We start from the raw sequence: 25,215 nt of genomic DNA on the forward strand, positions 1-25,215 counted from the left end.
CCATTGTAATACCTTCAAATTTCTATATTTCGAACTATACCGGGTATACACTGATTTCGAACTCGAGACTCCACCAGCACAAAAGAAAACGCGTAGTAGTAGTCTACAAGAGAGTATGTTTTTTTAGATAATAGTTGCCAATACTGTTGAAAAAGAGCTTGGTAAGTTCCCTACGAGTGTAATTTACTACACTACTGCTTAGTAACCTTCAGTTTGTCGTTGAAAATAAAGCTAAACAACTTGAAAAAGAAAACACACAGCGAAAAATGGGGTATAAAGTCTACATAGATAGTTACGTAATTACTTACCTTCCTCTAATCATTTATTGTAAAAAGAAGCATCTCAGGGTCGTTTTTCTTAACAAAATCTTGATCTTCATAATCATTACAATCCACAGTTTAACTATAATCAACAACACAGGTATTCAGAAAGTTCTCTCTTTGTTTGCATTTTTTACTGTCGAGCACTTATGTAGCACTATTTAACTTCATGCCTTAGCAACTCGTTCCATAAATACTTTTAGTGCAACGTATATAACAATTTAAGATACGAAAAGCTATATAAATAGTATTCATTGATGTTAGCCTCAAATTTATGATGATGTCCTCAAATTTAGCAATAATATCAGATTCTTAAAAATCGATGATAGTCATACTTGTACTTTGTGACACCGAATTTAGGGAGAAGAACTTTATCTCTAAATATAACAGAAGATGGAATCTATGTTCCGTTGTAGTTTCTTGGTTGAGGTTTAATCATGTTAACAGTCCTATGAAGAACCGTCTAGAATAAAATTTCCTTTTCTTGAGCCTCCCATGGACTCGCACTGTTGAATTAGTAATACATCTAGAAGCATCTCTGTATTGTATTTGCTGAACTTGATTATGTAATCTTTCCAATAACACTTTAAATGCAATAACATTCGCCTATACGTTCACGTACTCAGAAGTTCTGTCCTAATACACTATTATCTGGAGCACTTAGGCAGAACTTGTTTAACTTCATCTTCTATCATAAACACTTTAAAAGCTCTGCATATAATAATTTAAGCTATAAAAGTAGAGAAGGAAACCATATAAAGGTAGAATTCGTTGATGCTTCACTCTAGATCCCAAATTTAGCAATAAATTAAATGGATTATATTCAAAATTGTCTCCAATTTGTACTTTGTTTCCACTGAATTCAGAAGAAAATCTCCGTTTCTAAAAGATGGTAGAACGTATGTTCCACTGTGGCTACTTAATTCAGTTCAACCATGACAACAGTCCCACAAAAAACGAAAGAAACTTCTCTCTAGCATTTTCTGGAATAACAATTCCTGCACTTAATCCTTTTATAATCTTGCACTTAGGAATCTATCTAGAAATAAAGCTGAAGTATTAAATGTAACTTCAGTAAAGAAATGTCTTGATGCATAGTAAGTACCTGAAAGATTAAGATGCAAGTTCATTAGTATTTTACTGGTTATAATAATAATAATAATAATAATAATAATAATAATAATAATAATAATAATAATAATAATAATATAATTACACAGCAAAACAAAAAATATAGAAGTTCTGTACACCGAACCCACAAAATCCAAATTTCGAAACACCAGGACGATTGACAGTGTCAATTTTGTTTTATGGGCGAAAAACTACGTACCAAAATTCACTGAAGTTTTTCGCCCATAAAAAAATGACACTGTCGATTTTCTCGGGATTTCGAAATTCGGATTCTGTGGACCAAAATACATCGAATTCATACCTTGGTATCCACTGCACAGAACTTTTATTATTTTTATGTGGCTATGTTATTGTTATTATTGTTATTATTATTATTATTTTAAAAAATATTTCTGTTTCTTGTCAGTAATTCAAAACTAAAACCCAAAAGATATGTATAATTCTACAACATTAGGACATGACGGGGACTAAAGTCGAAGATGAAGCATTTATAAATCGATACAAGGTGTATTCAAAAAGAAAAAAGACCGAACTTTTGTTGTTCTTTTTTTACTGGTCATTTAATACTCAACCACTATTCCCTTTAAAGTACTACCCTCTATTATCAATACGCAGTTGCCATTGTTTCTCCCAAATTTGAACAGCCCGCTGGAAATTTCTTTTTCAATAGTGGTCACTACTCTCGTTGCATTTTCCTGAACTTCCTATATGGACTTGAAACGACATCTAAAGCCTTCAGCAGCGTAACGCAGTGTTGAAAGACAATTTACACGAATTAGAACGCGTAAAATCACATCGTATTGGTCTTCTGTTAATCTATAAGGTTGTCAAGTCCTTGGATTTTTTGGCACTGGAAATTCTGTCCTCTTTAAAAAGTTTAAACCATTCGGCTAATGCTGTCATCCTCACATGCTACGTTCAACATTTGGAATGTTTTCGTAAAAATTTTAGACGGTTTTGCGAAAAGTTTCACACAGTTCAATTATCAATGCAACTGTGTACTGTCAGTAGTTGAGCCGTGTTCAAGAAAAATTCAAAACCCGGGAGCCATCATTTCTGAATGGGAAACGAGTCCTCCTGTTACATGACAACGCTAAGCCCCACATGGCTCGGATGACCCGGGACACCATTCTATGCCTTGGATAGGGAACACTATGCATCCGCCATACTCCCTGAACATCGCACCGTCCAAATATCACCTGTTCCATTCCTTGAACAATCATCTCAGAGGACGCCAGTTCAAATCCCTAGTAGAGGTGCAAAATGCGCTTGATACCTTCTTCATTTCACGGTCCACGAAATTCTACAGCGATGGAATCCATTGCCTTCCAGAATGTTGGCAGAAGGTCGTCCATGTTGATGGGGAATATTTTTGATCTTCCAGGTACATCTTAGGTGACGTATCGATGTTGGAAGATGGTGAGTGAAAACGCGACAAAACTTTTTTGGTTGCATTTATATTAAGAGGAAACTTCTAGAGAATTACACGTACGAGGAAAGTAGTGTTAATCGCACATCCATCACGAGTGTTTTGTCCCTGCATAAGTGGCAAGCTAGAAGTACATCAGCACCTGTTAGAGGATGACACTGATCGAATTCTCGGAATGGACAACAGAGCAAATACGCAAAAATCCTCGTTTAATCTATGACGTCTTATTCACAGAGAAGGCCAACTTTTGCGTTTCTGGTAAAGTTAGCAAGTAGAATGTTCGCTACTGGTCAGATACCAATTCCCATTGGTGTGGAGAATCTGCTGGCATTCCTCCAAGAGTGATCGTGTGGTGTGGCGTGTGAGAAACCCATGTTGTAGGTCCTTTATTTATCAATAGTATCTTAACAGCAATCGAGTATCGTCGAACGTTCGAAGGAGATATCTAGCTAGCTATCCTCTTATCTGAAGATGGGACATTACCCGTCTTCTACCAACAGGATGGTGTTTCTTCTTTTATGGAAGTTACGTTCGTGATTATTTGGGTGTGAAGTTTCCCAACTCGTGGATTGGTAGGTGTAGTGCTGCGGAGTGCTCACAACATTCTCCTGATCTCACTCCCTTAGATTATTATCTTTGGAGACATCTCAAGTCCATTGAATATTCAGTGAAAATTCGGAATATTCATTACCTAAAGGAACATATAACAAATATGTGTGCAAGAATGTCTGAAATCACTTTAAGAAAGGTTTTGGATGAATGAGAAAAAGAATAACTCTGAAAATTCAAAGGAATGGACAACACATCAAAGACGGGAGAAACGATGGTATGTGACTGACGTTGTGAAAACCAAAAAAGCAGTCAACTTCGTTAAAGCAAGTGATAAAGCAAAAACAAACTCATCATTCAATTTCTGAATAAATTTTAGATGAGAACATATGGTTTACATTTAAGAAAATGAAAGTGAATTCAAAATTGCGGATTTCTAGATGGCGACAATCAATATCACATTTCCTAAAAGTTTTCTCCTCACTTGTACTATCAAAGTACAGTATTACGTTTGCAATTCTTTTAAAATCCTTCTTTTGATGTTTCCTCACTTTTGGACTGCCTTGTATAGAGTTAACCTTACAACACACACTTACGTATCTTCTACTCATAAAATTGTACTTCTTTAATAATAATAATAATAATAATAATAATAATAATAATAATAATAATAATAATAATAATAATAATAATAATAATAATAATAATAATAACAATGTGTGTGTTGCATCAACTTTTCACCAGATCTATTCACATACGAAGCATTTTTTTCCACCTCTAGGGAAGATGTCTAGCTTACATGCCTTGCCTGCATGCAACCAGCAATACATGTTTGTTTCGCGGGCTCATTTACACAAAAGGATATGATTGGTGCTCATTCACTTCCTAGTTACGTAGAATAGAATGAATAGAATTCTATTAATTGGTGACATTTCCGATTACATTTCAGCCTAATTCCCAGTAAGGAGGGCAGTAGTGGAAGTATGTAAAACTATCAAAACGACCGATATTAGTGTCGAATTCATAGTTTTCGAAGTAGTTGAGATTGGAGATAGTCAAGATTACATTCAAAACAAGTTTAAGCTAAAAGAAAAAAAGACATGTCAGCTAATTCAGGAATTAATATCAGCAACGCCGAATATTTCACTCATATGGACAGAGACAGTGCCAAAGACTTTTTCTTCGTTATTATTATTATTATTATTATTATTATTATTATTATTATTATTATTATTATTATTATTATTATTATTATTATTATTTTACTCATATTAACAGGAACATTGCCAAATGCATGGTCTTCGTTACTTATTTCATTCCTATTGACGGGAGCAAAGCTAAAAGTTTTTTGGATGAAAAGATGCAAAACATTTCAGGCAAAAAATTTCTTTTAAATCTTATATCTGGAGAACTACATATTGTGTAGCCAAACTTAACTCAGTATGATGTGCTTCTTCCGTAACGAAAATTCGATTTAGGGGCCGTTCAAAAATTTTGAGGCCCCTAATCTCAAAAGTCCAATATATTTCATTCAATCAAACATTTTCTTTTACGCCCCATATCTGGAGAATTACATATAGTGCAAGCAAAGCAAAACTATCACTTAACTCAGTATGATGTGTTTATTCCGCAAAAGAAACGAAAACTCAATTTAGAGACCGTTCAAGAATTTTGTATAGTTTGATCCAAAAACTAATTATTGGCCAACAACGCAATCTTTTGATGCATTTTTTGGATCATTCCTAAAATTCTTGTTTCTTCCTTATTTTTTCACTCATATTAACAAGAGCAACGCCAAATGCATTGCTCTTTGTTATTCACGGATTTCACTCATGTTATCAGAAGCAATGCCGAAAGTGTTTCTTTTCCTTAAGTCTTCTAGAACGGCTTTGTCCGTCCACCCATCAATCTGTTTCTCGACAGTTATCAGAGCAAACACGGTAAGAAATATGGAGATGAAGCTTACTGCAATTGATTCAGCTTTCCAAGGATAGGTCCTGTCTCTTCTGTTAACTCTCTATTCGAACCGGAAGTGGTTCAAATTAGCTATTTCCTGTTTCAACACTTATCGGCATAGAACAAAAATAGTAATATAGATAGCAGGCAAGCAGTTTTATTCAATCGATTCAGTTTCTTAGCAGAACATATCGCCACAACCCGCAACAATTATTCAAAACCAGAAGTGGTTGAAATTTACTACTACATCCGGTTTCGATACTGATTTTCATAGAGCTCATATGTATCTAATACCATTTTGTTCTATGGCTATAAATGTTGAAACCAGAATTGGTTAATTTGAACAAGTCCTGGTTTCAGTAGAGTGTTAATGGAGAAGATAGAAACTATTCTTAGGACGGTGAATCAATTCCAGAAAAACGGATAACGATATCGAGATACGTTTCTCTGGAATTGATTCACCGTCTTAAGAATAGTCTCCATCTCCTCCATTAAAACTCTACTCAAACCAAGACTTGTTCAAATTAACCAATTCTGGTTCGCATCAACGTTCGTGTATATCCGTCTTTAGGGCGAAAACATTTATAAACTGTTAAAAGAACTAAAAGATGATATCTCCGTGATTAAAAAAAAAAAACCGACCTTGAGCGTGAACTTGGAAAGTCTCTTGACCTGGCGCATCAGAAACTGGATGAAAATGCAGACATCATCAAAAAACAATCAGAAAGCATTTCAGCGTGTCTTGCTACTATTGAACGGCTGAAGGAAGAAAACATCGCTCTCAAAAAGCAGCTACTAGACACTGAGATGAGATTAGATGAGCTCGACCAGTATGAAAGGTGAAACACGCTAGAAATACAGGGTGTACCAGAAAAAACGAACGAAGATACATATGAAGTTGTAAAACAGTTGAGCCGTGCTTTAGACATAAACATTGAAAGAGAAATGATAGATGTATGCCATAGAGTTAAGAAAGCTCCTCACCAAACATCAGGAACAATAATGGTTAAGTTTGTAAGGAGAGAGGTTAAAGAAAATTTCCTCCAGAAACGTAAAGTAAAGAGGAATCTCAATTGTACCCACTTAGGATATAACCATAATGAACCCATCTATGTGAATCAAAGTCTAACTCTAAACCGCAGAAAGGTATTTGGAAAAGCCAGGAAAATTAAAAGCGAAAAGAATTATGCCTTCCTGTGGGTAGATAGTACAGGTAGCGTAAAGTTGCGTAAAAGAGAGGGAGATAAAGATGTTTTTATATTACGTAGCCTAGAAGATTTTGATAAATTGACGTAATTTTCAGCAAAAGCAGGTAGTAAGAATTGTAGGAAGGGTTAAATAAATGCTTGAAACATGTTCTATAATTGAAGATATAAATACTCAACAAAATATCGAAACTAATGTATGCGAAACTGTTACTTTATTTAATAACGTGTTTAAAGGTAAAATTGGTATCAACATCTTGAATCTTAATATTAGAAGTGTTCGTAAAAATTGGGATGAGCTTTTAGTTTTATTACAAAATTTAGAATTTAATTTACATGTATTAGTTCTCTCCGAAACATGGCATAATCAATATGAAATAAATTTAAAAAATTATCATTGTTTCTTCACAAAACGATCTCTAAATAAAGCAGATCTTGTAATGGTATTTATAAATAATAATATTAGTATTGAGAATATTACAGAATTAGAATTAAATGATGCTGCTGGTCTAAGTTTAAATATTTCATATGGCAAAGAAAACTATAATTTAATGTGTATTTATAGAACACCAAGTGGTAATGAAGGAGAATTCTTACGCTCCTTCGAAAATGAACTTAAAAATGTCAAAACAAATGGGTTGGTTATTGGAGACATAAATTTTGACATATTAAGTAATAGGTACGACGAAAATGTAGACAACTACTTAAACATACTTTATAAAAACGGGTATATATCATGTATAAATAATTATAAAAAGTAACTGAAACAACTAAAACATGTATAGATCATATCTTTTTAAGACAAAAATATAATCAAAATGTCACTGCAGCAATATTGCATACGGCAATTACAGATCATTATATTACTAGTGTTAACTTAAATATGGAAATTGCCGATAAATCAATAACAAATAAATCTCGAACTATTATAGATTACCAAAGACTAAAAAATGAAATACAGAAGTGTAGTTGGTTGAATGTGTATCAAAGTTTGGATGTAAATTAAGCTACTTCAGCTTTCATTTCGACATTACAAAAATGTATTAAAACTTCACAAATAGTAATTGAAAAAAATATCCCAAAATATCGTAAGTTAAAGCCATGGATAACAGATGAATTGAAAATGAAATCTTTGAGTTTTACGTCCCACGGTTATGCCGGTTAGGCTAAAGGAGACGGTGATGATGAGTAATGAATGAAATGGTGGAATGAATAAAGTGGGAGGAAACGGGAGAACCCCGAGAAAACCCACGCACACGGTGTTTGTCCACCACAAAGTTCACTTGGCGGGGGCTGGGATCGAACCCGGGACCCCAAGCACCAGAGGTGAACGCTCTACCACTGAGCCACCGCGGCCCCCACAGATGAAGTGATATTACATATACGAGAAAGAGACAAATTAAGCAAACTTGTAATAAAAAATAAAGATAATCTAGAAATAAAAGAACACTTTAAAAAATATAGAAATAAGGTAACACAACTAATAAAAATGGTAAAAAAATGAGTACTATAAAAAGCAGATTGTTAATTGTGAAAACAATACAGGTAAATTATGGAATGTAATCTCAAACACTATTGACAAAAAAGAAAACAAAAGCATGGACATTAAAGTAATACAAACGGCTACGGGTAACATTAACTTTCAGCAATATCCTAAACTAGTAGTTGACACATTCAACAAATATTTCTGCAATATAGGTGAAAGGTTAGTAAAAAATGTAAATTTAACCAAAATAAATGAAAATCTAGAAAACAAAGCTAAAAACAGTATGTTTTTTACGCCTATTACTGAACAAGAAATCTCATTTCATATAAACCAACTAAAAGCAAAATCGGCTCCAGGACTAGATGAAATAACTGCTAAAATATTGAAAAATGTAAAAGAAGAAATAACTAAACCACTGTTGCATATATATATAATATGAGTTTAGAAACAGGTATTTTCCCTCATCAATTTAAACTAGCACTCGTGAAACCAGTATATAAAAAAGGGTCAAGAAAGGATCTCAATAACTATAGACCAATATCGCTACTTAGTAATTGTGCTAAAATATTAGAAAAATGTATTAAAAAGAGATTAGTTTCCTTTCTTGAAACTAATAACATACTTGCATTAAATCAGTTTGGTTTCAGAAAAGAGAGAAGTACATCTGATGCAATTTATAAACTAACGGAAATAATAACAAATTACATGGATCATAATGAAAAAATAATAACAATATTTTTGGACTTAACCAAAGCATTCGATACAATATCTCATAATATATTGTTAACTAAGCTAGAACATTATGGAGTAAGAGGTGTAGTACTCTCATGGTTTACTAGTTATTTAAGTAATAGATTGCAAGCTGTTAAAATTGGAAATTTTATGAGTGACTTAACACAGGTTAGCTATGGAGTGCCACAAGGATCAGTATTAGGTCCAATTTTATTTATAATTTATATAAATGATTTGTACAATATAGGCATTGATGGCTATATTCAATCTTTTGCAGACGACACCACTATAACAATAACAGGGAATAAATGGGAAGAAACTTATAAAAAGCGGAAATAACAGTAAAGAAAGTAAAACAATGGCTTGAACAAAATTCCTTGGTACTAAACTTAACGAAAACCAATTATATTGCTTTCTCATCAACAATAACCGGACAGCCACAAAATTTTGTCTTAAAATATCATAACTGTATTAATACTTTAGACTGTAATTGTAATACAATAAATAAAGTAACTGAACAAAATTATTTAGGAGTGAAAATTGATAAACATTCAAAGTGGACATCGCATATTCAACATTTAGCCAAGACATTAAGAAAATTGCTGTATAAATTTGTACAATTAAGAGGGTGTTTAGAATTAAAAGTTTTACGTATGGTATATTATGCACTAACACAAAATATATTACAGTATGGTATTTTAAGTTGGGGATCTGCCTATGAGACGCATATAAGACCTTCAAAAGTTCAGCAAAATAATATTATAAGAATATGTTTAAATAAAAACAAAGAAGACAGTCTAGAAAACCTGTATAGAGAATTTTCAGTCTTAACTGCTGAAAAATTATATATAAAAGCAGTCCTACTCTATGTAAAAAAAAAAAAAAAAAAAAAAAAAAAAAAAAACATGAAAATGAATGGAATAAAATTTCTCATGAGTATGGAACAAGAAAAGTAACTTAAAAAAATCTTGAAACAATAAAAGTAAATAAGGGTATATCACAAAATCAAACATATTATTTGGCTCCGAAACTATAATAATATTCCAAAAGAAATTAGGGAAGAAGGAAAAATGCATAGATTAAAAATACTAATAACTAATTGGTTAAAGGAAATAAAGAATGATGACTTAAGAGCGTTAACGTATTAAATTAATGTATTAAATTAGTAAATAATCGACTAACGTCACTTGAAATATGCTTATCTACAACCACTGGGGTTTTTATTTTCATAAAGAAAAAAATAAAGGAGAGAAGGAAGAAAAAGAGAAAAAAGAGGAAAAAATTATAAAATTTCACTCATATATACTTTATGAAGAGGGTTTCTCACTCACAAGCGAAAGCTTCTGTGAAGAGCCATCTATCATAATCATATTATGTCATTAGGTTGTATTATGTATGTGTCTTCTTGTTGAAAGATAATGTAAAATTAATAATAAATTAAATGATAGTTAATTGAAATTGTAGTAAAAAAAAAGTAACAGCTATAAAAATGATTTATAATATAATACTGATTAATATTAAAGAAACCCTGTCAAGAACTGGTACTTAACCTCACGGATTTCCGGAGGTTACCAGTCGTAGTGCTAATAAATGTAAAAAATAAATAAATAAATAAATAAATAAATAAATAAATAAAAATAAAATAATTTTATAGTTGTGGTGTGTGTATTAGAAGTGTTGCCACAAATATATATATGTATGTGTCTGTCTGTCTATGTATTTCATAGTATGTGTTTTATTTTATTTTATTTTATTTTATTTTATTTATTTATTTATTTATTTATTTATTTATTTATTTTTTTTTTGGCCTCGTGGAACACCGGAGGCCATCCGGCCATATAGGCTGGTTTCTAAACTAAGTTTTTTGTATAGGAATGATAATAAGTCTCTGGAGTTCCGGAGAATTTGCGGCCTAAGAATATAGATATACTATTTGTGTGTGCAGTGTGTGTGTCCACTATGTCTGTATTGTTACTTGTATAAATAAAATAAAAATAAAAAATAAATATGCGGTTAAAAAAAGCTTCTAAATCCTACATAAGCCAGAAAAGTAGAAGAAGAAGAAAATAAAATGTTTGAGCTTTACGTCCCACGGTTATGCCGGCTAGGCTAAACGAGACAGAGATGATGAGAAATGAATGAAATGGTGGAATGAAGAAAGTGGAAGAAAACGGGAGAACCCCAACGAAAACCACGCATATGGTGTTTGTCCACCACAAAGTTAACTTGATGGGAGCAGGGTTTGAACGTGGGACCCCATGCACTAGAGGTGAATGGTGTACCACTGATCCACCACGGCCTCCAAGAAGAAGAAGAAGAAGAAGAAGTGTAGCAAATATATTCTGATTACTATTGTTTTATCTCTTGTTCGTTCCCAGATTTTATGTTGATTGCTGTTAGTTACTGGCCGTTATGACAGCAAACGTATATTGTTTCAGACGACTATGTGGATGATAGTGTAACTAGGTACTTGTTTATAAAAGAAAAAATAATACTGAAGATATAGGATAGTCACAAAGCCCCGTCACCCCTTGATAAATGCTAATGTAAGTTTTCCCGTTACCCTATTATAAATGGTAATGTAAGGATTTCCATTGTTTCAGATTGTGTGAACGATGGCTGATAATTCCAGTTACAGTATTGAAGAACATGTTATTGTAAGTTGTTGGATGCTACGAAGCCCAGACCTCACCACCTGTCACAATGTGCGCTATAGTTCATAAACTGGATCATTGCACAAAACCGTTACGATACCACTGCCGCACTGACATAAGTTGTGAAACAAGCTATTACTCAAGTTAAAGCTGCAATGCTCCGCAAAATGTCGCACAGAACCTGGCAGCGTATTATCCTTTGTCATGAGAATGCCAAAGACCAGGTCCACAGACTGATCCTTTGGACATTTAATGTTTCCTATCTCAATAACATTTCTCGAAAGCATTGTTGTTTATGTCATTCAGTTCGTTCCGTGTAGTTATTTACGTAGGTTTAGTGGTTTATGTTACTTATTTTCAGGGTCAACGGAACTGTGTAGCCACTCTGTATAACTCGGATGAACGTAAGATAAGGACATATGTAATCTATTTGCTCTGTATATGGAAAATAGTTGTAATATGTTGCATTCTAAGCCCCCCAAAAAAGTTAAGCGAGCATTTATTTATATGTGGAATTGTGCGTACAAGACCTAATATAAAAATGTGGGATTATACAATCAAAAAATTTTGGTTATCAGTTTCAACATTTATAGCCATAGAACAAAATGGTACTAAATATAGTATATGTAGTGCGTACGGTTTTGTGCAATCTATTTAGTATGTCAAGAGAACATGCCATCACAACCCACAAGACTCTAGCGCAAGAGGTTGAAATTTACTACTGCTTCCTGTTTCAATACTGCTTTCCGAACAACGGAAACGGTCTAAGGGCGGATCCAGGACGGACTTTTGGGGGGAGGGGGTTGTACTGCTACTTACAGCTACTTTTAAGAGCTCTAAACTCTGGGATGAGTTTTATTTTTATAAAATAATCGCCCCGATCGCCCCTGACCTGGATCAACTCCTGAAACGGTCAGAACTATCGAGTTGCAGTTTCTTGCAATCGATTTAGCTTCAAAATTGTAGGTTTTATCTCCTTTATTGAATCCGGAAGTGGTTAAAAATTTACTACATTTCTGGTTTCAACATCTATCGTCATAGAACAAAATTAGAAAGACAAAGCAAGTAATGGATTTCTGATATACAGCGTGTTTCAAAACAACACCGACAACGTTTGAGAGGTGATTCCTGACATCAAGATAAGACAAAAAGTAAACACCAACCTGCTTGCACAAATGCTTCCTTTCGGAGTTTAGGCTGCCAAAAATATGAAAAAATGAAATTATAGGTCCGTAGCTCGAAAACTATGGAACTACCTTAGTCGGGTCAAGACTTTACTTAGGACCTAATATGTGCGCTATCCAAAAATACATGTTTCAAAATCCTAAGATACTCACGAAGCAATTTTTATAGAGGGAGTTTGGCTACAAGCATATAATTTGAAGTACTCTCCAACTACCGCTATAAAAATTGTTGCGGAAGTGCCACAGGATTTTGAAACTTGGATATTTAGATAGGGCACATACTAGTTCCTCAGTAAAGTCTTGACCCGATTACGGTAGGTCCGATTGTTTTTGAGCTATGGACCTTTAAAGTTCATTTTTTCATGTTTTCAGCAGCCTATAACTCTGAAGGGAAGTATTTGTGCACCCAATTTGGTCTTTATTTTTGTTTTATCTTGGTGTGAGGAATCACCTCCCAAACGTTGTCGGTGTTGTTTGGAAACACCCTGTAGATTCAGCGTTCCGGGAACACGTTCTATCTTTGATCTTATTAATCTACTGTGTCGAGTAGTTATAGACTTTCTTCAGGTTTGAGAATTGGATTCTCATAGTTTGTAAGTCCACTGTAGTAATGTGAAATGAAACTCACTTGTTTACTTATTTACTTCATTCGTTTCCTTTTTCTCAAATATTTTGCATAAATTTTTCCTCCATTTTATGGAGGAACAATGGGCATTTTAGGTAGTAAAAAATTTAGTAATGTAAAATACTGTTTAATAAGCCCTCCCCCCCCCCGCATACACACACAGCCACCTGCTGATCTAGGTAGCTGAGTAAACTAAATACGATCCTGCTTCAAAGTCAACCAATCATTCAGGGGAGAACGGTGGCCCAGTGGTAGAGCGCTTACCTCTAGTGGGAGGTCCCTGCTTCGATCCCCAGCTAAGTGAGTTTGTGGTGGACAACATCTTGTCCGTGGGTTTTCTCGGTGTACTCTCGTTTCCTTCCACTTTTTCATTCCACCAATTCTTAGTCAAATGAAAAGGTCCATTTGGATATATTCGGACAATGTGTTGAGGGAAATGTTAGTCCAGTTTGCTGTTTATGTCCACATATGTGTTACATTTGTTGCGCATGGGCGTAGTGTGCCACGTTAGCAAAGGTTGGTTACTGATCAATGTTCCTTCTCTCCCCCAGGTAAGACGTGGCGCCGTGTGACACAACAATGGAGGTACCAGTGACCAGCGTTACCAAGAAAGAACAGCGAGATGTGATACGCTTTCTTTATTCGGAAGGTGTCCATCCAGCGGTCATACACGGGAGAATGCAGGGTGAGTATGGTATGAAATGTGTTTCAGACAAAACAGTGCGAAAGTGGTGTCGGCGTTTTCGTGGTGGCAGGAAGACACTGACTGGCGACCCAGGCAGGTGACGAATCTTATTGCTGATGAGACAGTTGCTGCTATTGACAACTGCACTCAAACTGATAGACAGGTCTCCTTGGATGACATTACTGCTCAAGTACAGGTGTCCCATAGCGCTGTGCATGACATTGTGCGCAATAGACTTGGTTACCGGAAGATTTGTGTTCAATGGGTCCCCAAGTGTTTGTTTGAAGAACAGTGACACAACAGAATGGGAATATCACAGAACCATTTGACGCGATATCAGTTCTGACACGGGTGACGACGATTTCCTTGGAAAGACCATTGTCAGAGATGAATCCATACGTCCAATTTTTCAATAGGAATCCAAACGTGAGAATATACAGTGGAATTATGCAGGGTCACCTAAACCAAAGAAAATCCGTTCCACAATATCAGCTGCTAAGAACCAAGCCTGTGTTCTTCGACGAGCAGGGGCCTCTACTAATGGAGTTCCTCCCAAAGGAGAAACAAACGCCATCAAGTACTGTGACATTCTCCGTCGTCTGCGCCAAGCAATCAAGAATAAACACGGGGTAACCTCACAAAGGTCATCATTTTATTGCACGACAATGCCCTGCCTCATGTTGTCTAATAACCACAGGATCTTTTGGCGTCGTGGAAGTGGGAACTGATCTACCACCCCGCGTATAGTTTTGCCTTGAGTCCCTTGATTCCCACATTTTTGGGCTACTTAAGAAGCATTGCCGGGGCCACCACTATGGATCGGATGAAAATGTGCAGCAACCTGTGACAGACTGGTTCCATGCTCAATCCAAGTTCTTCTTCCAAGGCATTCGTAATCTTGTGTCAAGATGGGATAAGTGCAATGGTCATTATATATAGTTCTAACAAGTAATAAAGTCTGTACATGGAAATGGACCTTCTCATTTGACTGCACCTTGTATAAAGTAAAGGCTCTATGTAATACTGATCATTGTTGCTGGTGCTGGAGACGTTGACTGGTACTATGTCTTAAAACTATTTTAAACTAATTATTAAATGCTACATGGTTAAATCCCTAAACTTTTGTCATACATTGTATGGGATTGCGCGTCGCACAAGTGTGTTGCGACACATCATTTGGGGAATACTGGTATAATATATACAATGTCCATAAATGTTTACTCTGATTTCAGGATTATGTATCAATTATATTTATGATTCTAACGTTGGATTTTTATTACAGGTCTACTTGGGAAACCATGAAGTTTCTGTACAATTGTGTCTCGTTCAACACTTTCACCACAAGGAACACTGTGTGAGCTATATCGTAAAAATGGCGATAAAAATGTCAGTTCAGAAACGCACATGAAGCAGCAGACCATCTGCTTCTGAATAAGCTGTGTAGGCAACGCAAACCGCATTCACGAGGTCGACACAGAAATCTATTAGACAAGCTTCGCGGCAGCTTCAAGTGCCAAGGAGTACAGTACATAAAGTGGTTGGGAAACGTCTTAAATTGTATGCGTACAAAGTCTAAATTGTTCAGGCATTACAACCAGATAATCGCCCAAAACGTGAACAATTTCCTAAACACATGCTGAACCATTTGGATGAAGACAATGATTTCTTGGAATATGTGTATTTTTCTGGTGAGGTTACATTTCATGTCTCTGGATCAGTTAACCAACATAATGTATGAATCTCGGGATCAGAAAATCCTCATGTCATACGAGAAGACATTCGGGACAATCCAAAGGTTAACGTGTGGTGTGATTTAATGTGTGATCGAGTGATTGGCCCATTTTTCTTCCTTGAAAGTAATGTAACCGGTTATATTTACTTAGACATGTTGGTGAATTGTGCTGTTCCACATTGTTGTCTTTAAGCACGATAGCGCTGTCCCACATTGGGTTTATGAAGTCCGCGATTTTCTTAATGAAACTTTACCAACTGGTAGATTTTCAGAAATGTCCCAATTCCATAGCCCCGAGATCATCTGACATTACTCCTTAGATTTCTTTCTTTGGGGATATGTGAAAAATATTGTGTACATAACAGCAGTTCCTGATATTATGAACTTGCAACAATACATCAGAGATGCTATTGACACAATCACACCAGACACATTGCAGAATGTGTAACAAGAGACTGAATACCGACTTGGTATTTTGCGTGCTACCAGGGGTGCACATTTTGAAGTCGTTTAAATATTGAAGTGTATTAATTGTATTACATATTTCTGTATGGATCAAAACTTAATAAGTAGAAGCATATGTGGTAAAACGCATGTTTCAATTACTGTATCCAATTCTGAGTTACATTGTTATAGTGACCAGCACATAGCATGGCAGCTCAAGGTCACTGCAAGAGCAGACGAATTCCGACCAGCGATCCTACCGTCAATCAGCTTTCCAATAACCACCAGTGCTGCCAGCTCTACACAATTATTCCAGCATTCAATAACAACAAGTATAGACTGTTACAGAGGGATTAATAACAGATAAAAAAGAGTCCTTATAGTAGAAATAATAAAAATAAATTAATAATGACATGTGTGCGTTATTTCTGTCTCAAAATTTTAAAAGTGAAATGAAATCTTTGAGTTTTATGTTCCACGGTTATGTCGGTTAGGCTAAAGAGACGGTGATGAGTGATGAATGAAATGGTAGAATGAAGAAAGTGGGAGGAAACGGGAAAACCCCGAGAAAATCCACGCACAGGTGTTTGTCCACCACAAAGTTCACTTGGCGGGTCTGGGACCGAACCCGGGACCCAAGCACCATAGGTGAACGCTCTACTACTGAGCCAACGCGGCTCCGTCTTAAAATTTGAGATTAAAGTGCAAGAATTCATACAAAATGATGACATTTATATTGTACAGTGCGTCCCACTAGCTTTCAAACCAGAAAAAAACGTTATAATTTCCGAACAAATGTACATAAGAAAATGAAATTCACAATACACGTACAGTATTTTGTTTCATGCTAAACACGAGAAAGGGTTGAACAGAAGCGCACACGTCAAAACAAAGACGATAGGTGGCGCCAGGGGAAGTGCTGCTTGGCGTAGTGCGCGTGCGTTAGTGTGACTCGAGTCGCTGCATCGCGAGGATGGTTCTATACACCGTACAGGAACGCGTGTTCATTGTTTAAAAATATTGGATATCGAGATCGTATCAGACTGTTCAACGTGAATTTTGCCGTGAATTTGGACGCCGTAAATGACCATCGAAATCATCAATGCATCATTTGGTGAACAAGTTCGAAACAACAGGAACGTTGCTTACGGGACATGGAGGCGCGCGTCTACGGATGTCCGAGGAGACAGTACAGAATGTGCGCAAACGTCTTTTGCAGTCCCCTAAGAAGAGCCTGCGTCGATTATCTCAAGAGGTAGGGATGTCAAAGTCAACTGTGCAAAGTGGTGCGTGAATTGGGAAAAGCGCGTGATGTATTGTCGTTGGTTGCAAGCTTTGTTGCATGACAGTCCAGGAATCCTAGACTATACTTGGTTCTCAGATGAAGCTTCGTTCCATCTCTCCGGTTATGTGAACCCTCAGAATACTCGGGTGTGGGCGGCCGAAAACCCGCATGTGTACCATGAGATTCTACTTCATCCCTTGAAGGTGGGAGTTTGGTGTGCAATTTCCCGACAGCGTATCATTGGACCCATCTTCTTTGAAGATACAGTAAACACACAAGTTTAGTTACACATCTTCAGTGAATTTGTGAATCAGCTGGACGATTAAGAACTGCGTCGCGGTTATTTCCAACAAGACGGAGCAATATGCCATACTTCCAACGTGGCTATGGCAGAAATTGAGTCCTTTTTTGGTGACAGGATAATCTTCAAAGGATTGTGGCCGCCAAGATCCCCGGATTTGACACCACCTGATTTCTTCTTATGGGGTTTTCTTAAAGCTTGTGCCTACAGAAACAACCCACGATTACTGCAAGAGTTGAGAAACAACATGAGATCACACCGGAGAACCGGAGACTCTACATCGGACTTTTCATAATATGGAACGCCGTGTACAAACATGTCTTGTCGTCCAAGGAGGACACTTTCAGCACCTGCTGTGACTGTCATGTATTCAGCATGAAACAAGGTACGTGTATTGTGAATTTCATTTTCCTATGTATATTTGTTCGGAAATTATAACGTTTTATTCAGGTTCGAAAGCTAGTGGGACGCACTGTATAACCCATTTTTATTTTAATCCGAGAAACTGTGTAATATATTTAAATTTTATGACAGCTATCCGAAAAATACACGAACAATAGTACCAATTTGTCGTTTGACGTCCTTACATTAATCTATACTGTGTAACATGAACATAATTCCAGTGTGTGAGCGACAATATTGTCGCATATTTACTAGAATATTGTGATTGTGTTTTATACACATACGCATACCTCATAACTCTGGGGCACTGTAACGTACACTCTGCAGTGCAATGTACCTAACTACCCTACCAACCCTGCAAGAGAATAAAGTGGAAGCTCGCCTCGGCCAGCACATTGTGACCTTGAGCAGTCATGCTACGTGCCGGTAACTATGTCAGCGTAAACATTTATGGACACCTGGTAAAACACTGCAAATTTTCCAATTAGTGCTTGCCTGTCTTCTTTTGAATTAATTCTCTTTTAATGTTGAAGCTATAAAATGAATAATTCTAGCGTTCCTGACACATTCTAAATTCTAGGTACAGCATTTGTCCAGAAAGTTCCAAACTTTTTCTAAAAATTCTTTAAGAAAGATTTTAAAATACAAGAAATGAATGTTATGCTGTTCTCTAGAAGTTTGTAATAACTGGAAAGAATACTTCCGTCAGTGTCAATTCTGCTGAAAAATGGATCTGGAACGACAATAATAAACCATGACAGCAGTCAGATTTCGACCAAGGTCCAGGAGGATTCCAAAATCCGTAGATGGTGCTGTTGCCGTTATTATGTCTATGGTAAGGGTAATCCACCATGTATTTCTCCGTTAAGGCGAAATCACCATTGATGATCTTTATAATGATAAACTCTATGAAATCCACCGCACATTGGTCCGTCAGCATAAATCAATGGTCACTAGATACGATGTTCTCATGCTACAGAATAAGGCATGCCCACACGTCACTCAAAGAATGATGAATAGTCTTCATGAGTTTCAATACGAAACCCTTTCCGACCACCATATTCTCCTGACGTCTTTCCCATCGACTACTACCTCTTCCAAAGTCTCAATGACTCTTTTGGCAGGGCAGAATTTCACTGATGACCGGGCGGTGGAACGTGTGGTTGACAACTTCTCGGTATCGCAGACTTCAGATTCTTTCGTCATGGATTCCAATCGTTGACTGAGCGAAAGCCAAAGTGTGCGGCTGCAGACAAAGACTACTTTGATTAACTAGATATTGTAGTTTCCATATTTGCGTCGTTTGAGTGATACAGGTCTAAATTGCGCTAAATTATTTTTTACGTAACATTTAGAAACTGATAAACATAAATCTGCATTAAATGAAAGTAAAAAATAACTTGAGCAGGATCTTGATCATTTCTTCTTATGCTATTTGTCGTGAGTAACATGAGTTTCCTCCAGATTTGCGCAAGAATTCATAGAAGTAAACACTACTCTACCGTGAAAATTAAAAAGTACCTCTGTAATGTGTTTGTTAATAAAGTACACATGTGAGCAGATACAGACTGAATCAACATTGGATAAAAAAAACGTAGACGTGCTAATCGGGGTCGTTGAAAGAATTACGAAAAGAATTACGCGAATGAAAAGAAGCGTAGTTTTAACCGACAAGAAGGGAAGGTGTGGGAAGGTTTCTTGCTACATGATTATCAGGTAGAAAACGTACGCATGAGCCCAGTAATATACACAAGATGGGTTTGGGGTTAACCTCCCCTTCAGCAAGATATTATGTAAAAACAAACATTTACTATATTAAGATAAGTAAACAAATACCTAGGAATATGTGAACTTGAGAGGTTGAACTCTCCCTAACTTCTCTGTACACCATTGCACGAACATCAAGATAAATGAAATACCCATTCCAAGGGTTTTTTTCTTTAACTTTGCTGCTCCCAAAAATTGTGCGATTGATAAAGGTTTTGGGTTTCGATTTGACAAATATTAATTATATTTGCACTCCGATTTCTAAGTTAAAATACAGCCTAATAGTGGAATTTAAAAGTTGAATGTTATGTTAAATAAGAGTAAGTATTAGTTTGGAAATATGATTTTGCTGCCCACTAAATGAAACATGGAAACACTTTTCGATGCGAAATTCAACTGAAACAATACACTAAATAGTATTCGTGCTAGGCGCAGCCGCTCAATTATCCTCATCCGTTTCTTTAAAAGTAGTTTGATTAGAATAAAAACTTAAAACTCCCGACATACATTTTAACCAGACAAAAAGACTGAACAAGTGACTGTACTTACTTTTTAAGACCCACCAAAAACCTCCTTCCAGAAATAATAGTAAACTGGTTACAGACGCAAGAAACTTCTTTGTTCAGCTTACATCCCACACTAGAAACCTTCAATAGTGGTCTCAACATACTGGTGTCAAACACCACCCTAAAGGAAAATAAAGAAAAATGTTAGTATGTTACGTGTAGAAGTCTCTTGAAAACATTAAATTAGTTTCAACGATAAAAGTCGCATTGTAAGTAACGATAAAGTCTGCTACCTCTTCAGTAACAGATTTTAACAATAGGAAAGTATTGACTATCGAAGATGCGAATACATTCCTAGCGTCAAAATTTAAATGAAGTTCTCGATGCTAGTTTGAAACAAGTTCGTACTTTACTACTCATCGTCGTTTCTTAGTAAGGCATTACTTTCAAAAAATAATGGGGTTGTGAAATGTGGCATGGGTGAAATATGGTGGGCAACTACAATGTGTAATACAATCAATAGATGGACGGAAATCATTAGTACAACCTCACAACCTCCGTATGTGTACAGAAAATATGCACAGGTGACCTGTATGTCAGGATATAATGTGTTGTTATAGGATGTAATGTGAAAGAGCATTGTGGAGAACATACAATTGAGAGTGATTTTCCTTTACAACTTCAAACTCGGACATTCAGTATATCGGGGTTCGAGCAACATCCGCAGAGCATTTAGGTTAGGAATGGTGAATGAGCGTAATATACGCCGTTTGGTTTGTGAATTTTCGTGTCGGTGATACAACATTGAAAAGTGAGTACTTTGGCAACCGACCAATAGCATCTTTTGATGGGCTCCTCAATAACACCATGAAAGGGAACCCTCTGTGAAAAATGTTCGTGCAATGCATACGGGTTAGAAATACATTACTGTCGTTTGGTGACTTAATGCCCTAGCTATGCTGAAAAAAGTTAGATATATATGGGTGCCTCCTGAATTGACACGGGAATATAACAATCCCTGTCTTGAGTTCTCTGAGTGTACAGAATAAGGGAGAAATTTTTCTGCATCAGAGTTCCACTTTTGGTTAAAAATGGACCAACTACGACCATGAAGACTCCAGAGTGGTTTCCAAAATTCATATATGGTATTGTTACTAATATGCTGTCTATCTTTCGAGTGATCCATCATGTCTTTCTCTGTTGAGACGAAACCACTATTGCAGATCATTATAGCGGTGAAGTCCACGAAATGCACCGCATCCTAGTCCGTAAGCATTAATTAATGTTGCAAAACAATGTACGTCGACACGTCGCTCAAAGAACGGTACGGACGCTCTAAGACTTGAAGTATGAAACCCTTTCTCACCCACTTTATTGTCCTGACGTCTCTCCTACCAACTATCATCTCTTCCAGTAATTGGATTTCTTGTAGATAAGGAAGAAGTTCCTTGATGATCAGGCGGTGCGGTGCCGGTTTAGGACGTCTTCGCAATGTAGGCTCCAGACTTCTTTCGCTGTGGTCGAGCGATATTTACCAAAAGTTCTGGCTGCGGATGGGAATTATTTTGACTACCAAGTATTCTAGTTTTCATTATTTTGATTTTTAAAGTGACACAGGACAGACGGGCATTTTCACTGCAAAATTCAGAATTGAACTCCTTGTTTGCAAAAGTCATACTGTTAGCCTTTTAATGTACTTTCCTAAATAAGAGTAATTAACATTTTACAGAGGTATAACATTATTTCCCAATATCTTGTTTTATAATCCAGATTTGACACATTCAACTTACTGTAATGACCACTATTGAATTAAAAATGGAAATATTGTTATGCTTCCTGTCTTCTACCTCAAGAAATGTCCTTTAGTATTATTTTATTCCAACCGCCAGGAATCCATATAGATAAATTTTGTTTTGTGCAGTAATGCGTTGGAAAGGCGTGAGATATTCTTTTGTGATTAATAATAATACTGCCGCGAAAGAGAAATTATTCCAGTGCATTCTGAATCATGATTGGGTTCGTAGTTGGTTAGCTTGCTTTATGAACTGAGAACAATGATGATTTCTACCTACGTACAATCAGAGTAAGAGGAGGTGTCCTTTGACATTGAAAATTTCTAAGAATGTACGACTATTTTATTTCAGTGAAGAGTAATACAAAATTTGTTAAAATATTATCAACATGAGGAATGAGGTGGCCGATGTTTCTAGTTTTACGGTAGGTACTGTAAGGTCAGTTCTCCGAGAAAGCAAACAAGTAAGATTACTAATGCCATATTGTAAGATTGTTAATAAAATATTTACAAAAAATCTACAATTTTAAATAAAAGATGATTGGTTGGTTGGAGGGATTGGATTATATTGATTCTTTGCAGCACTTAGACCATATGAGACGTAGACCTACAATTGAGGAATGCTTTGTAATAAGGGCCCATAACGAGAAACCATGTTCTGAGAAAATCGCGTGTAAACATTTAAAATATGGATATGTATTTTTATTTAACGTTTGTACATGTGCACCCTACAAGAGAAACATGGATTTATTCTTTTTCTTCTACAAAATACAAATAAACTAACAGTCTATTTCATTATAACATAAATATGAATGTTTTTTTTAAAAAAAAAAAAGCTTACAATAGGTCCTTCTTTTTTATAGAGAGAACGACTTTGCAGGATTCTCGCGTATATGTCGCAGCAGTCGTGTGATACACTTTGTGAAAAGGAGTTAGGAAATGTAATTGCAAAGTAAGGAATACAGTATAAAGTAAACAGAACAATATATGTGCAATATACAATAATACATTAAAGTAGTCAATTTATCATGTATAATAGAAACTGGACATGTAACAGTCCTGGACACTAGAAACAGTTTATGCATTATGTCGGGCTGGTAAAAGATGCGCATGAAGATCATCTTCTGCATCAACGCTGTTTGATTCTTGGTTTGCGGTTTGGTTTTGACGGAACACTTCCTCATACCAATCAACAACATCTGGGTCCAGCAAACGGAACAAACTCCGTACGTATTGTTCTTTGCCTCCGTACACCTACTGTGTAGTAGGTCTGACAACACGATATCTTTTTGTTCCTTTGAACTACTTCCGTAAAATTGAACAAACAAGTTTTCTTGTTCCCCAGCATTTAAATTCTTGCAACATTTACCTTTACAGCACCTGTTTACTAATGCAATTTTGCCACTGATGCTTGTATAGCTCTCATTTAAGTTCCTTTTCTTTTTCTTTGCATTAGGATAGCTTTTAGACTGTCATTTCTGTTTCTTCGGATTATAATCGAACTCGTGCTTGCACCCTATGACATGTTCAACGTTGTTCAAACAACTTTCCTATCAACATAACTGCAGCAAATATTCGCTTTGGTCTCACGACGACCTCTATTCCTTCACTGTAGCAACATCAAGACTGAAGATATCGGAATGAAATTTTGCAGATGTATAGAATTAATACCAAAGAATTTAGAAATGTAATCTCCCTAAAAAAAAAAAAAAAAAAAAAAAAAGGCCTATGCCCGTATTGGTCCCTATTACATAGAACTCCTCAATTTAAGATAGAATCCAAATCATCGTAATACCTTGAAATTTATAGAATTCGAACCAAATATATATTCCCGATAGGTTTTGAACTTGGGGCTCCCGCAGCACTGAAAAAAACGCTTAGTATTATTCAAAATGAGAGTCTTTTTCTGATAATTAGTTGCCAACATTGTTGGAAAAGAGCTTGGTAAGTTTACTATGAGTGTAAGTTAATACACAACTGTTGAGTATTCTTCTTTCTGTCGCTCAGATTAAATCTATAAACAACTTGGAGGAAAACATAGAGAGAAAAAGTTTATAACGTGTCTACATAGTTATGTAATTACTTACCTTCTTTCCCTAATGGTTATTATGGAGAGAAACTTCTCTGTGGATATTTGTTGAACACACTTCATTTTTATGAAATTTGCATTGGCGCAATTTCACTGCAATATCAATTATTTAAAATTCAGTACTCTAAAGTTCTATTACTATTTGCACTATTCTCTCGAGCACTTGTCCAGCTTCGTTCTCACCACACTGGTTTCATAAACACTTTGAAAGATGCCTGCACGTATATAATTAATTTAAGATGAAAAAATCATAGAAGAAAATCATATGAAAATAGTATCCTTTGATGTTAATCAATAGTCTTCAAATTTAGCAAGAATATCAGATGATTTAAATATATTATAATCAATGATGCCTCTAAATTGTACTTTTGTGGCACCGAATTTAAGGAGAACTTTATCTGTGACTGTAACAAAAGGCGGAACGTAGGTTCCGTTCTGGCTCTTTGATTTAAGTCCAACCACAACAACAGTCCTATGAAGAACTGAAGACCTTTTTCTCTGACCTTCCTCCTCCAGAATAACAATTCCTTCTCTTAATCGTACCACGTGCACTGTTGAACTAGTGTTCTATCTAGAGCTGGTTTTAAACGTCATTTTCACACTGGAATCCATTGACGCGTGTAGGCAACTGGAAAATTAAAATGCAAGTTTATAAGTGTGTTAGTAGTAGTAGTAGTAGTAATAATAATAATAATAATAATAATAATAATAATAATAATAATAATAAGGTATGTATCCCTATGTGTGTGTGTCATCAACTTTTCACATAGAAGGAAGTTACCTAAAGCGATCAAATTTTGTAAGTATATAAATCTTCATCAGATGAAATCACATATGAATTTTTTTTTTTAATTTTCGACTTTCGGCTCGAGGAAGATTAGTAGAAAATCAAAAGCTATGCAAAAAGACAAAAAGTAATATCTTTTTTCATATTTGTTCCA

General features: G+C 35.7%; 2 long non-coding RNA genes across 2 annotated transcripts in view; both read right to left on the minus strand.

Moving 5' to 3' along the window:
* The window catches only part of LOC145681621 (uncharacterized), a 297,402-nt gene that overhangs the window by 250,924 nt on the left and 21,263 nt on the right, over positions 1–25,215 (minus strand). The window lies entirely within an intron of this gene.
* On the minus strand, positions 1,180–24,896 carry LOC145681620 (uncharacterized). The gene is made up of 3 exons (XR_014130838.1): positions 24,273–24,896; positions 20,437–20,574; positions 1,180–1,425 (listed from the first exon to the last, which is right to left on the minus strand). It is a non-coding gene; the product is annotated as an uncharacterized LOC145681620 (long non-coding RNA).

The sequence above is a fragment of the Thermobia domestica genome, chromosome 3, assembly GCF_964235325.1.
Source record: "Thermobia domestica chromosome 3, izTheDome1.hap1.1, whole genome shotgun sequence".
NCBI lineage: Eukaryota > Metazoa > Arthropoda > Insecta > Zygentoma > Lepismatidae > Thermobia > Thermobia domestica.